This window comes from Canis lupus, unplaced genomic scaffold (genome assembly GCF_011100685.1).
Source record: "Canis lupus familiaris isolate Mischka breed German Shepherd unplaced genomic scaffold, alternate assembly UU_Cfam_GSD_1.0 chrUn_S2100H2299, whole genome shotgun sequence".
In the NCBI taxonomy this organism is placed as follows: Eukaryota; Metazoa; Chordata; class Mammalia; order Carnivora; family Canidae; genus Canis; species Canis lupus.
This window is the reverse complement of record NW_023330981.1, coordinates 42,488-54,188: the sequence shown is the minus strand read 5'-3', so window position 1 is coordinate 54,188 and position 11,701 is coordinate 42,488. Positions and strand designations below refer to the sequence as shown.

Genomic DNA, 11,701 nt, shown 5'->3' with positions numbered 1-11,701 from the left:
GCTGGGTCCTTGGCTGTGTGTGCATGTGTCCAGAAATGGAATGGAGATAAAGTGGTGCTATAAGAGATGAGCCAGGAGGGAAAGGGTTGGGTCCAGAGATGTCGTTTTTTGCTGGCAAAATTGCTCTCTTCTTTCTCTTTTTTAAACTCTTGGTTGGGCGGTAACAAAGACCACACTCAAGCTCCAATAATACACGAGTTGGGTGTCAAAATCCAAAATGCTGGTTTCCAAGCAGAACTTAGAAACATGGTCATAAAACGTTAGTACTGATTATTCCTGGGGAGTAGGACTGAATGTGAGGAGGAGTAAAAAGGGGGATGTTACTTTTCATTTCATACTACTTAAAAGTGTCTGATTAAAAAAAAAATGAAAAAAAATAAAAAATAAAAAAATAATGAAAAAGCATATTAACTTTATAGTAAAACAATATCTGTTAAAAGCTCACAAAAATGCATAGTGACAGTAACAGTAGATGACTAATATTTGCAGCTTGGTTGGAGTATTAGATTTTTGTATTGTTTTAAAGACAAAATGTCTGAAGTTTATCCTGCTTCAAGAGTTGAAATGCTGCTCCTTTGCCTTCTTAAAAAGCGAATATTGGATAATTCAGTAACTTAATGATTAGAGCATGAGGAGATTTATAGAAAAGGATACAAAGTTCAGTATCATGCTTTTATGTGAATTTCTGGTCTAAAATTGAAATGCAGCCTAATGAATAATTAGAACATAAGATGTTTTTTAAGACTACGGTGTGTGGCTCCAGGATCCTGGAATAAGAATATGGAAAACAATGAAAAAAAAATAGGTTAAGTAATAATTACTTCACCAAAGCTGATTGTTCCTAAGTATTTTAATATTAAATCGAGAAAGAGGTGATACTGTCTTACTATTATAATCATGGCACTGTTATTTCAAATGACTGGAAACCAAATCAAACCCAATATGCTGCCTAGCAACTGCAAGAAACAAACACTTTGTTTCTTAAGCTAACTGACATTAAAACATTACCAAAGATTCCTAAAAATACCTGCCTCAGAGTTCAGTTCTCAGTTAATCTTTTTAGTTCTCAAACACGCTTTTTTTTTCCTGTTGGAACATGTGACATTAAAATTCCTAAGATGCACTTTAGTTATTATCCCAGTAATTCATCAACTTTTTTTTTCTATTTCAATCTTCAAATAATTTTAAGTTGCTTTCCTATTAATAATAAATGATAAGTTAAATGCCTTTAAACATAAATAGCTTAGCAAAACTTTTGGCCTAGAACATGATTATAAGGGAGATGATGTAGAGCTGAAAATTTTTGGTGCTGCAGCTGGGTGCTGAAGAAAGAAGTGGTTCACAGGTGTCTTTTACAAGTGAAGCCCCACCGACTGGGTCCTCATCCTGCAGATCCGTGATTTATGCGGGAGGAGGAGGGAGTCTTTATTGCTCCATCACTCAGAGCAGGATTAGAAGAAGTATGTCTTGCCGATGAAGGCCTTGCCTAAATAGGAAATCTAGAAATCACCTAAACAAATGTGACTCCCTGAAGGGGAGTTAGTTATACTCCCGCTATGAGCAATATCAGCCAGTCACTGGTTTTTGAAAATACATTTAAAAATTGAATACTCTAACAAGAACAAATTGTCTTTGTCTCATTTGCTTCGGGATAAATGGAGATAGTCAGGCAGGGAAGATTATAACGTGGATAGAAAAATGAGTGCTGGGTACTTAAAGTCAGAGAAATAAAAATAATGATGCTAGCGAAAATTTATTAAGCATTTATTATGTGCTCAGTGCTAGGTGAATGCCCTACAAACGTTTAATCCTCACAACTACACTTGAAGTAAGTAGGTCGCCGGAGTGACTAACGTCATATGTGACGCTCAATGGAGAGAAAGTATCTTGGCCAAGGTAGCCCATGGGCAGTGGCAGAGCCAGTTTCAAGCTTGAGTCAATCTTGGTCCCAAAGGTCTTGACCATGAGAGTCCATCTAAATCCCCATTTATCAAAAAAAACAAAACAAAACAAAAAAACAAATCCCCATTTATCGTTCGGTAATAGATGATTGGTCTATATATTCTGTTTTGAAATTTTTATTGAGATTGCCAGATAATCAAGAGCTTAACGAATTCCTGGGAACTAGCACATTTGTTATTTCGCTGAATTTAATTGAGTGAAAGCTATAATCAACAAACGGAGTGTCATCTCTGCATGTAGGCTGAGTGCCAGCCCATCTTATTTTTCTCCTGTGCTTGATATGATTTTGTGTAATTTTATTCCCCTAGAGCTTAACTCTGAGCCTTAAACATAAGTGCACAGTGAAAAAATTGCTGAATGAGCGGGTCCCATTTATAGTTAGATCTTAACCGTGATTGCTTCTAGTAGTTAAGTCTTCCTGTGTGTTGCCTTTGTCAAGGTCTAGAAGTGGTAGCCGTGCAGAAGCGCTACGAATCACAGGAATATCAATCTGTCTGTAGTACTTTGAGGCTGTGTTAAGCGCCATATATATGTTAGCTCATCACACATCCTCCCAATCATCCTGTTAGATGGGTACTAGCACCCCTATCTTATGGGTAAGGAAACTGAGGCAGAAAGAGATTAAGGAATTTGTCAAGGTCATAAAGTCTGTAAGTAGGGGAGCTAGGATTTGAACTCAGGCTATGTGGCTCCAGGGACACGGCGTTGAGAGGGCCAAGAGAAGGGGAATTGAGGAGTGGTACCGGGATGCCTCGTCTCTCTCTTCTTTTCCTCTTCATCCAGTTGGTATTCTCCTTCACGCCTCACCCCTACTCTTTTCCTTCACTCCCAAGAATTAAACACTTGGGGCGACTGAATTATTTCTCACACAGACAGTGCTAATTAACTGGACTACCAGGACAAGGAGTGGGACTACAGGCTGCCCCTGGAAACTGGGGTTTTGAACCATCATAATATGGTGTGCCTGTGTTTTGCTTATTTCTTTGTTGTTTTGAGTTATATGAAGTTAGCAGACTAGAACAGGTGTTCCAACTTTGATTGTGCCAACCCCTATAGCAAGGTATTAAGCGGTTTCCAGTAGTTTGCTGTTTTTTGTTTTTGTTTTTGTTTTAAGCTGCAGTGTATCACCTTATGCCTTTGTGTTTCACAGGTACACATGAGTAAATCTGCGAGACAGTCTTTGCTGGGCTGAAGATATGCATACGTGCAGCTTTGATAGACTCTGTTATATTATACTTCAAAGCAGTCTTGCCAATACTCACCCAGCATGCATGGGAGCGTGTGTTCCCAAGTCACTTGCCAGTAGAGTCTGCAATAAATCATTTGGGTCTTTGCCCATCTGAGAGGTAAAAAATGATAATTCAATGTGAAGTTCATTTGCATTTCTCTCATTTTTATTTCCTTTCCTATAAACTGTCTATTCATATTCTTTCCTATTTTTTTTTTCCTTTTGGGTGAATGGCTTTGCTTTTTGACTTGTGTGAGCCCTTAATATAGTCCTTTGTGATACTTGTTGAAATATATTTTCTTTCTTTTTTTTAAAGATTTTATTTATTTATTCATGAGAGACAGAGAGAGAGGCAGAGACATAGGCAGAGTGAGAAGAAGGCTCCATGCAGGGAGCCCGACCTGGGACTCGACCCTGGGTCTCTGGGATCACGCCCTGGGCTGAAGGCGACGCTGAACTGCTGAGCCACCCGGGCTGCCCTGAAATATATTTTCCAAGTCTATCATTTGTCTTTCCATTTTGCTTTTAATAGTTTTTGCTATGCAGAAATTTTTGCCTTCTTAGAGTTGTATTTATTTGTTCAATTATACTTTTAGGTCTTGAGTCATACTTAGAAATTCTCCTACACTCTAAGGTTGTATGTTTTTAAAATGCATCATGATTTCTTCTAATTTTATTTGAAATTTATTTTGTGTACTGGAACTACAGATAGAATGAACTTGTTTCCCAGATGACTACCCAGTTTTCCAACATCAGTTGTTAATCCAACTTTCACTACATACAAATTCTGGTATGTATTTGACTCTAATTCTGGGCTTTTCATAGTGCTCCATTGATTTCTCTGTCTAGTCATGTGCAGGTACTGATTGTTTTAATTATTACAGATTTGTAATATGTTTTAAATATTTGTTAAGGCTATTTCCTCCACTCTATGCCTTTTGTCCCCAGAATTGTCCTGTTTTTTCACGTTTATTTTACATATTAACTTTATAATTTTGTCCAGTTGTAAAAAATCCTAGTTATTCTAACGAGGTTATGTTAATTTTAAATTATAGTAGAGAAAATTGGTGTTCTTATTACAGTATTCAAGAACATGGTATGTCCTTTGAACTGTCCAAGTTCTCTTTAGACCTCTTATCAGTGTTTAAAAAATTCCCTCCATATGGATCTTGCAAATTATATTTATTTATTTATTTATTTATTTATTTATTTATTTATTTATATTTTATTTATTCATGAGAGACAGAGAGAGAGAGGCAGAGACACAGGCAGAGGGAGAAGCAGGCTCCATGCAGGGAGCCCGACGTGGGACTCAATCCCGGGTCTCCAGGATCACACCCCCAAGCTGAAGGTGGCATTAGACCACTGAGCCACTGGGGCTGCCTGCAAATTATATTTATATTTGTTCCTTTTTATTTTACTATTGGTATTATAAATGGAATTTTATTTCACTGTATTTCCTAATATGGTATTGTATGGATATGTGAAATTTTTCTTTTAAAGAATGGCTTACAGGGTCGCCTGGGTGGCTCAGTTGGTTAAGTGTCTGACTCTTGATTTTGGCTCAGGTCATGATCTCAGGGTTATGAGATCAAGCCCCCAGGCAGGTTCCACGCTCAGCACAGGGTCTGCTTGAGATTCTCTCTCCCTCTCCCTCTGCCGCTCACTACCCTCCCCCCCACCCACCAAAATAAAGAAATCAATCTTAAAAAAAGAAGAATGGCTTACAAGCAGACGTATGCCTACCAAATTCAAAACCATATTTAAAACAAATTCTCTTTCCAGAAAAACCCTGTGAAGTTATAATTAAAGTTATTAGAATAGGGGGCGGGGTGCCTGGGTGGCTTAGTTGGTTGAGCGTTCCACTTGGTTTTGGCTCAGGTCATGAACTCATGGGTCATAGGATAGAGTCCCATGTTGGCTCTGTGCTCAGTGGGCATCTGCTTCAGATTTGCTCCCTCTGCCCCTCTATGCTTTCTTTTCTCTTTCTCAAATAAATAAAATAAATCTTTAAAAACTAAAGCTATTAGAATATACATGTTTATACATAACATACAGACAACATATTAGTCTGTGGGCTTGATATTCAGATAGATATATATAAGGCTTCAATATCAAAATCATCACACATATATTACTATTTGTATGTTACTTTAAACTACCACCGAGTTTCTTTCCATTACAGTTAGGCTGTGAATTGTCTCAAATTTATTAGGAATACTACTTTTTCAGCCAGCTGGTAGAGGCAGAGAACGCTGATTTAAATTTACTTCCTTGTCTTTTGTTTCTGTCTCTTCTCCCTTCTCAAGATATATCAGTGACATCATCTGGTACATTCTAACTTCTTTCAAAAAAGTAAAGAAATTAAAAAAAAAAAAAAGAAAGAAAGAAAACCAACCAACAGCCAAAACATGCATTATTCAAACTCCTTGAGTTCTTTTAGTTTCAGAGAAAAATTGAGGGAGTTCTTTCTGTGTGTTATAATCTTGTTGGATTCAGACTATATTTACTTAGTTTATTCTATAATTAAGAAAGGAGAAAGAGTTTCCATTTTGGTAACAAATGTGTTTTATCCCACATAATTCTGTAGTTATTGTAGTGAAATAGGAAGAGTTGTGCGTTCAACCACATGGCCCCCTTCTTACCCATAGTTATCCCACTTGCTGACACTGTTTTGCCATTCTCTTCAGTCCCTGTTGGGCTCACATGCCTCAGTTAAGATTTTTTTTTTCTTTTTCCTTTCTTGGTGACTGTACCAACATGGCTACCAGAAGGAGAGGTGTTGACACATAAGTGATGTGCGAAGGCCGTTAGCTAGCAGTTGCCTATTGCTCACGTCTTCTTTTTTTTTCTCCTTTTTTTACCCCTGACTGAAGCCGGCTTTGTTTGATTTCTGCCCCAAATGAGGTTTTTAGAGTATGTGAGGAAAATATCTTTGGTAAGAGAAAACAAACAAAATGTAAAAAAAAAGAGTTTTTCCCTCACCATCCAAAATCTTTGTGATGATTTTGTTTCTGAAGATAATTTTAGAAAGTCATCTCTGTACCCTGAGAACACAAATTTGTCCTTGTTCTTGACAGCCCAGAGTGTTCAAGATGAGGACTTCTCTAAACAAGTAGCTTAACATGAAATGATTATGAATGTTTGGAAATTCCATGCTGGATTTGTGGAGAGAAAGTGTCATTATCTTAGGAGGTGAACATTTTTGCTTGGACTGAATATACACTAATTCTTTCAAAGGATGAATTATCTTTCAGATAATAGTTCTGTACAACCTGTGGGGATGCAAGTAGGAGTGATTTTCTGGCCATGTAGTGCCATAAGGCAGGCTTGGAAGTCAGACTTCGATGCAACTCTGGCTACATAACATGTAGAGATCATAAGTTTGGGATTTTGGGTACATCTCTTAATTTCACTAGACCTCAGCTTCTTCAGTCATCTTAACTCTGTGTGTATGTGTGTGTGTGTGTGTGTGTGTGTATCTTGTCCCAGCGTGAGTGTTTGTGTGTGTGATGCATGATGTGTGTAAATGCTAGCATTGTCCAATCAGCTAAGATATATAAAAACACCAAACCAAGTGCTTAAAAAATAGTAGATACTATTTTAAGTTTAAAAATTGAGCATGTGAAGAGTGTATTATAAACATTAAAAAACCTGGAATGTGTTAAGTACCATCACAGAGTCAAATCAGTGGGCATTTAATTTGGTTACATTGAGCTGTTAGTGACAGTGAGCTGTCAGTGTTTGAAGAAAATAATGTGGGGACCATCTCTCTGGGAGCAAAACTTTGTGCCATCTGTCTATTAAAGAGGAAGAATTTCCAATGATCAGTCTTTCTGAAACTACTGCTTCTATCAACCAAAGAAAGGTTTTTATATTGTGGTGTGATAACAAAGGTTGGCTGGACATGGTTTCACCAGGAATTTACTAAGTGTATGGAAATACCCAGTGTGGGCTCAGTTTCCTTCTCCAAGGAGATGGTTGTCTTGTTAGAGAAATCAAGATATCCATGAATAAAGCAATGAAACCCAGCCTTGTACTGAATTGAATTATGTATTGAATTCCAAAATGTGTTTCAAATGGAAAGGGTGCCAGAGCCAAATAGAAAGAGTGCCTGTCCAGATATTGTGAAGACCTACTGGCCCTGGTTGCCTGAGATGACTGTCCACCTTCTTTGCCTACTTCTTTTGGAGAGTAGTTCTTTGGCTACAATCACATGGTCCTGGGAGGAACTATTGATCTTTTTTTTTTTTTTTTTTCCTGACTTGCTCTGTATACACTCCCAACCCTGCCCCCATCCAGAGATCGGTAAACATGTCACCCTCTTACTCAACAAGGATTGGTCATAATTAGGGAATGACTCTAGCCAGGCTAGATGGAATACTTTCCTGAGTATCTTTTGAACTGGAATTGGGAATTTTTTTTCTTTCTCTTTTTGGTGGTGAAGTTAGTAATATATGAGCCTGGAGTTTATAATATCCATAGTTTCAGCTTCATGGACAAAATCTGATTTTGAGAAAGATGGCAATGGTCAGAGAGAGGTGGAGATACCAAAGAGAGAGAGAGAGAGAGAGAGAGAGAGAGAAGTGAGGCCCTGGTTCCCTTTGTTGCTGACCCTGAGTTTTGAACGGGGTTCTTGTCACCCTTAGTCAGAGTCCTAAGTTGGGTGAAGCCATCCTGTAAGATATTGCCTACCTCATTTGCCTATTTTCATCACCAGGGCAATGACTGCAGGTCCCATTTAAGCATGGGGCAGACTCCTTTCTGTAGTAATTTTCAAAGGAATTCCTTTAAATCAGAACCAGTCGTGTACATACATGTAATATTGTTTAGCCCCGAGAAAGAAGAAACTTTTGCCAACTTACAACATGGGGTGGGGGAATTGGGGAGATGTAGTTTAAGGGTGCAAACTTGCAGCTAGTAGATAAATAAGCTCTAATGCACAATATAGTGATTATCGTTAACAATACCGTACTGTAAACTTCAAAGTTGCTAAGAGACTAGTCCTTAACTGTTCTCAACACAGAAAGAAATTATAATTATGTGACATAATAAAGGGACTAGCTAATGCTGCTATAGTAATCAAAGTGCATACATAAACGAAGCAATCAAATAAAGGATTAATTTAAAAGAACCTAAATAAGTAGAAATCGAATTTATATGATTGAGTACATAACCTCCATCTTTTTATGTTAAGCAGAGTATTGTTGGTTTCCCCACTTCCTGGCTTTCTTGCTTTGGTTTATTTTGCTACACTTTACATAGCTGTAAAATACAGATAATGATTACCCACGACGTACCTAAGAGGTAGTGTAGGAGAATGGTTAACAGCATAGCCTCTGGAAAAAAGACCTCCTCGGGTCAAATCCTGCCTCTACCATTTTACATTTACTTGTCTGTGGTTTCTTGGGACCTGGGGGAAATCACTAAACCTTTCGCTGTTTTAGTTTCCCTATTTGCAAAAATGGTGGTCAAGCAATATCTACCTTATAAGGTTGTGTGTGATGCGTGTGTAGTGAATTCATGTGTTTGAAGAAGTTCACATAATGTGTACTATGTAAGTGTTAGTATTGATTATAATGATCTCATTCAGTTGTAGCTGGATTAAATACAATCTGTATCACAACACCTTCTTCACGAGGAGGACTCAGTAAATGTCAATTTCTGGGGCTGTTGATGCTTGGGTCTCGTTCCAGCTCTTCACTGACCGTTGGCATACCATCGCCACTTATTAAAGTGAAATTTTGTCATGTTTTACTTACGCCAAATGCTCTCAGTGGGCCTATTCCCTGTAGGTCAGACCATCTCTATCCTAATCATTTTCATCTATTCCCCAGGATCGCCTCACATGATCACTTCACTGAGTTAAAAGATTTTTCTCATCATTCATTGGATGCCAAGAACTGTGAGGAGTCTGAGATTTTAGCTCCCTTGCAAGCAAACGGGTTAGCCTGCCACCAAATCATGGATGTTGGCAAAAGACGTGGCATTCCTGGGCCAGTACTCACAGCACAGCAAGCAGCATGAGCCTCGTGTTTGCAAGGTTGTCCTCACGTCAGAAGTCCCCTGGTGGGGGGATTCGGAGGGGCCTGGGTGGGTGTTCCATGCAGTGGGCTGGTGTCATAGCTGAGGAACTCAGGATGCCTAATATTCTCTGATCAGAAAGCAAAACTCAATAATGGCAATTTCATTTAACAAGGCAGGAAACCACAAATGTTGGAGAGGATGCGGAGAAAAGGGAACCCTTTTACACTGTAGGTGGGAATGTGAACTGTGCAGCCACTCTGGAAAACTGTGTGGAGGTTCCTCAAAGAGTTAAAAATAGACCTGCCCTACGACCCAGCAATTGCACTGTTGGGGATTTACCCCAAAGATACAGATGCAATGAAACGCCGGGACACCTGCACCCCGATGTTTCTAGCAGCAATGGCCACGATAGCCAAACTGTGGAAGGAGCCTCGGTGTCCATCGAAAGATGAATGGATAAAGAAGATGTGGTTTATGTATACAATGGAATATTACTCAGCCATTAGAAATGACAAATACCCACCATTTGCTTCAACGTGGATGGAACTGGAGGGTATTATGCTGAGTGAAGTAAGTCAGTCGGAGAAGGACAAACATTATATGTTCTCATTCATTTGGGGAATATAAATAATAGTGAAAGGGAATATAAGGGAAGGGAGAAGAAATGGGTAGGAAATATCAGAAAGGGAGACAGAACATAAAGACTTCTAACTGGGAAATGAACTAGGGGTGGGGGAAGGGGAGGAGGGTGGGGGGTGGGGGTGAATGGGTGACGGGCACTGAGGGGGGCCCTTGACGGGATGAGCACTGGATGTTATTCTGTATGTTGGTAAATTGAACACCAATAAAAAATAAATTTATTTAAAAAAATGACAATTTCATAAAGCTTAGTTCCAAGGTGGAATCTGAAACCATATTTGTTCCTATATTGCATGAAAGACAATTGATCTATCCTGCATTTTGGATGAATCCTGTCCCCATGGATCATTTTGTGACCTCATAGATTGGTCATTGAAAAATATTGGTTTCCTAAGCTACGTAAATATTCCAAATGTTGATACATTTCAATTAATTATTAAAAAATTTGTGAATACCATCGTGGACCTCAACAGAAAAAAATCAAGTTTGGAAATAATCGGGTTCACGGTATCAGACACTGGATTTCCAAAATTCTAATTTTCCTGATATTTTAACTGGGATAAATATTATGTTATTCTAATATTCCATGAAGAATTCAAAAATCCAGCTTGCAACTCAAACATTGACATAATTGCTTTTCTGTGAGACGAGAATTATTTCAATATGCCAGAAGCATTCTGTGTACTTTCCATTTCATTTCATAGAATACTTAAGAGGTTTGTGCTCAAGAGTCAAAATTTTGAAAGATTAGTAATTTTTACTGCTTCATCAAAGATACTTTTCAGTAATGGTGGTGAAGAATACAGTAGTGTTCTAGTATAGTTTGCTGCTCCACCTTATGTATGCTAAGTTGCCAGCAAGTTGTACCACCACTGTGGGTTTTGTTTTGTCTTATTTTTCAGCATTAGTGCAAATGTCAATGCAGGTAAATAGCAGGTAGCATCTTAGTATTACTATGAAAATAATTTTGACCTTGTGGACCCCTGGGAATGGTATCAGTTACTCCCAGATGATGTTGGACCATTCTTTGACAGCTACTGGGGTAGCAAACCCTGTTAGGAGGCTGTTACCAAAGGAAAATTGATGGGGACCTGACATAGATGTAGAAACATGAACGAGAGGTGACTTGAGAAATGGAGCAACTGATTCTGACTTGTCTGAGAAAAGTTCAAGTCCAGACACCTGGTAGCCACTGGAAAATGAAACTCAATATGGAAGGTTGTGATTTAATGATTTATGTGAAGGAAGCATCCACGCATAGTTTGAGGTCATGGAAGTGTGCATAGCATAGTGGCTGAAGGCATGATCTGCCTTGGTTCAAATTTGAGTTCAGCCACTTTCTTGGTCAGTTTGTGCCTTGGCTTCCTCATCTGAAAAATGAAAAAAAGTGGTATTACCTACATCGAGTGGTGGGTATGAGGATTGCAGGAGTTCATACTTGCAAACTGTTTAGAATGGTGCTTGGCACATCATTATACATCCACACATCTATTAAACCATGGACATGAAATTCATATATAGACATGAGTTGTATGTGCACATATATATGTATATAATTTTGCTAAGGAACGAAGTAGAAAAATGTAAGTATATGAGATTGCGCTAGAAGAATATTGGGAGAGAAGAGGGCTGAAGATGAAGCACAACTGCTAGGAGCCATGAAGGGAGACAGTGATGCGGGAGGCAGGGAAAAACTCTGAAGAGCAGCATCATGAAAGCCCAGGAAGAGTGTGCAACCGGATGGACTTGAGGCAGAAATGTGAATCACGAGATGGGAGCTACTCCACCTGCTTTGTTCTCATCTCAAATCCTTGGACTTAGCACAGTACCTGATATACAGCAGGT

General features: G+C 38.7%; 1 long non-coding RNA gene across 2 annotated transcripts; it reads left to right on the top strand.

Moving 5' to 3' along the window:
* Positions 1-3,117: 3,117 nt before the first annotated feature.
* LOC119878929 lies at positions 3,118-9,436 on the top strand. 2 transcript variants are annotated; one of them, XR_005387235.1, is made up of 3 exons: positions 3,118-3,308; positions 9,028-9,233; positions 9,394-9,436. It is a non-coding gene; the product is annotated as an uncharacterized LOC119878929 (long non-coding RNA). The 2 variants fall into 2 exon arrangements; XR_005387236.1 differs by lacking the exon at positions 3,118-3,308 and adding an exon at positions 3,950-3,980.
* The last annotated feature ends 2,265 nt before the right edge of the window (positions 9,437-11,701 follow it).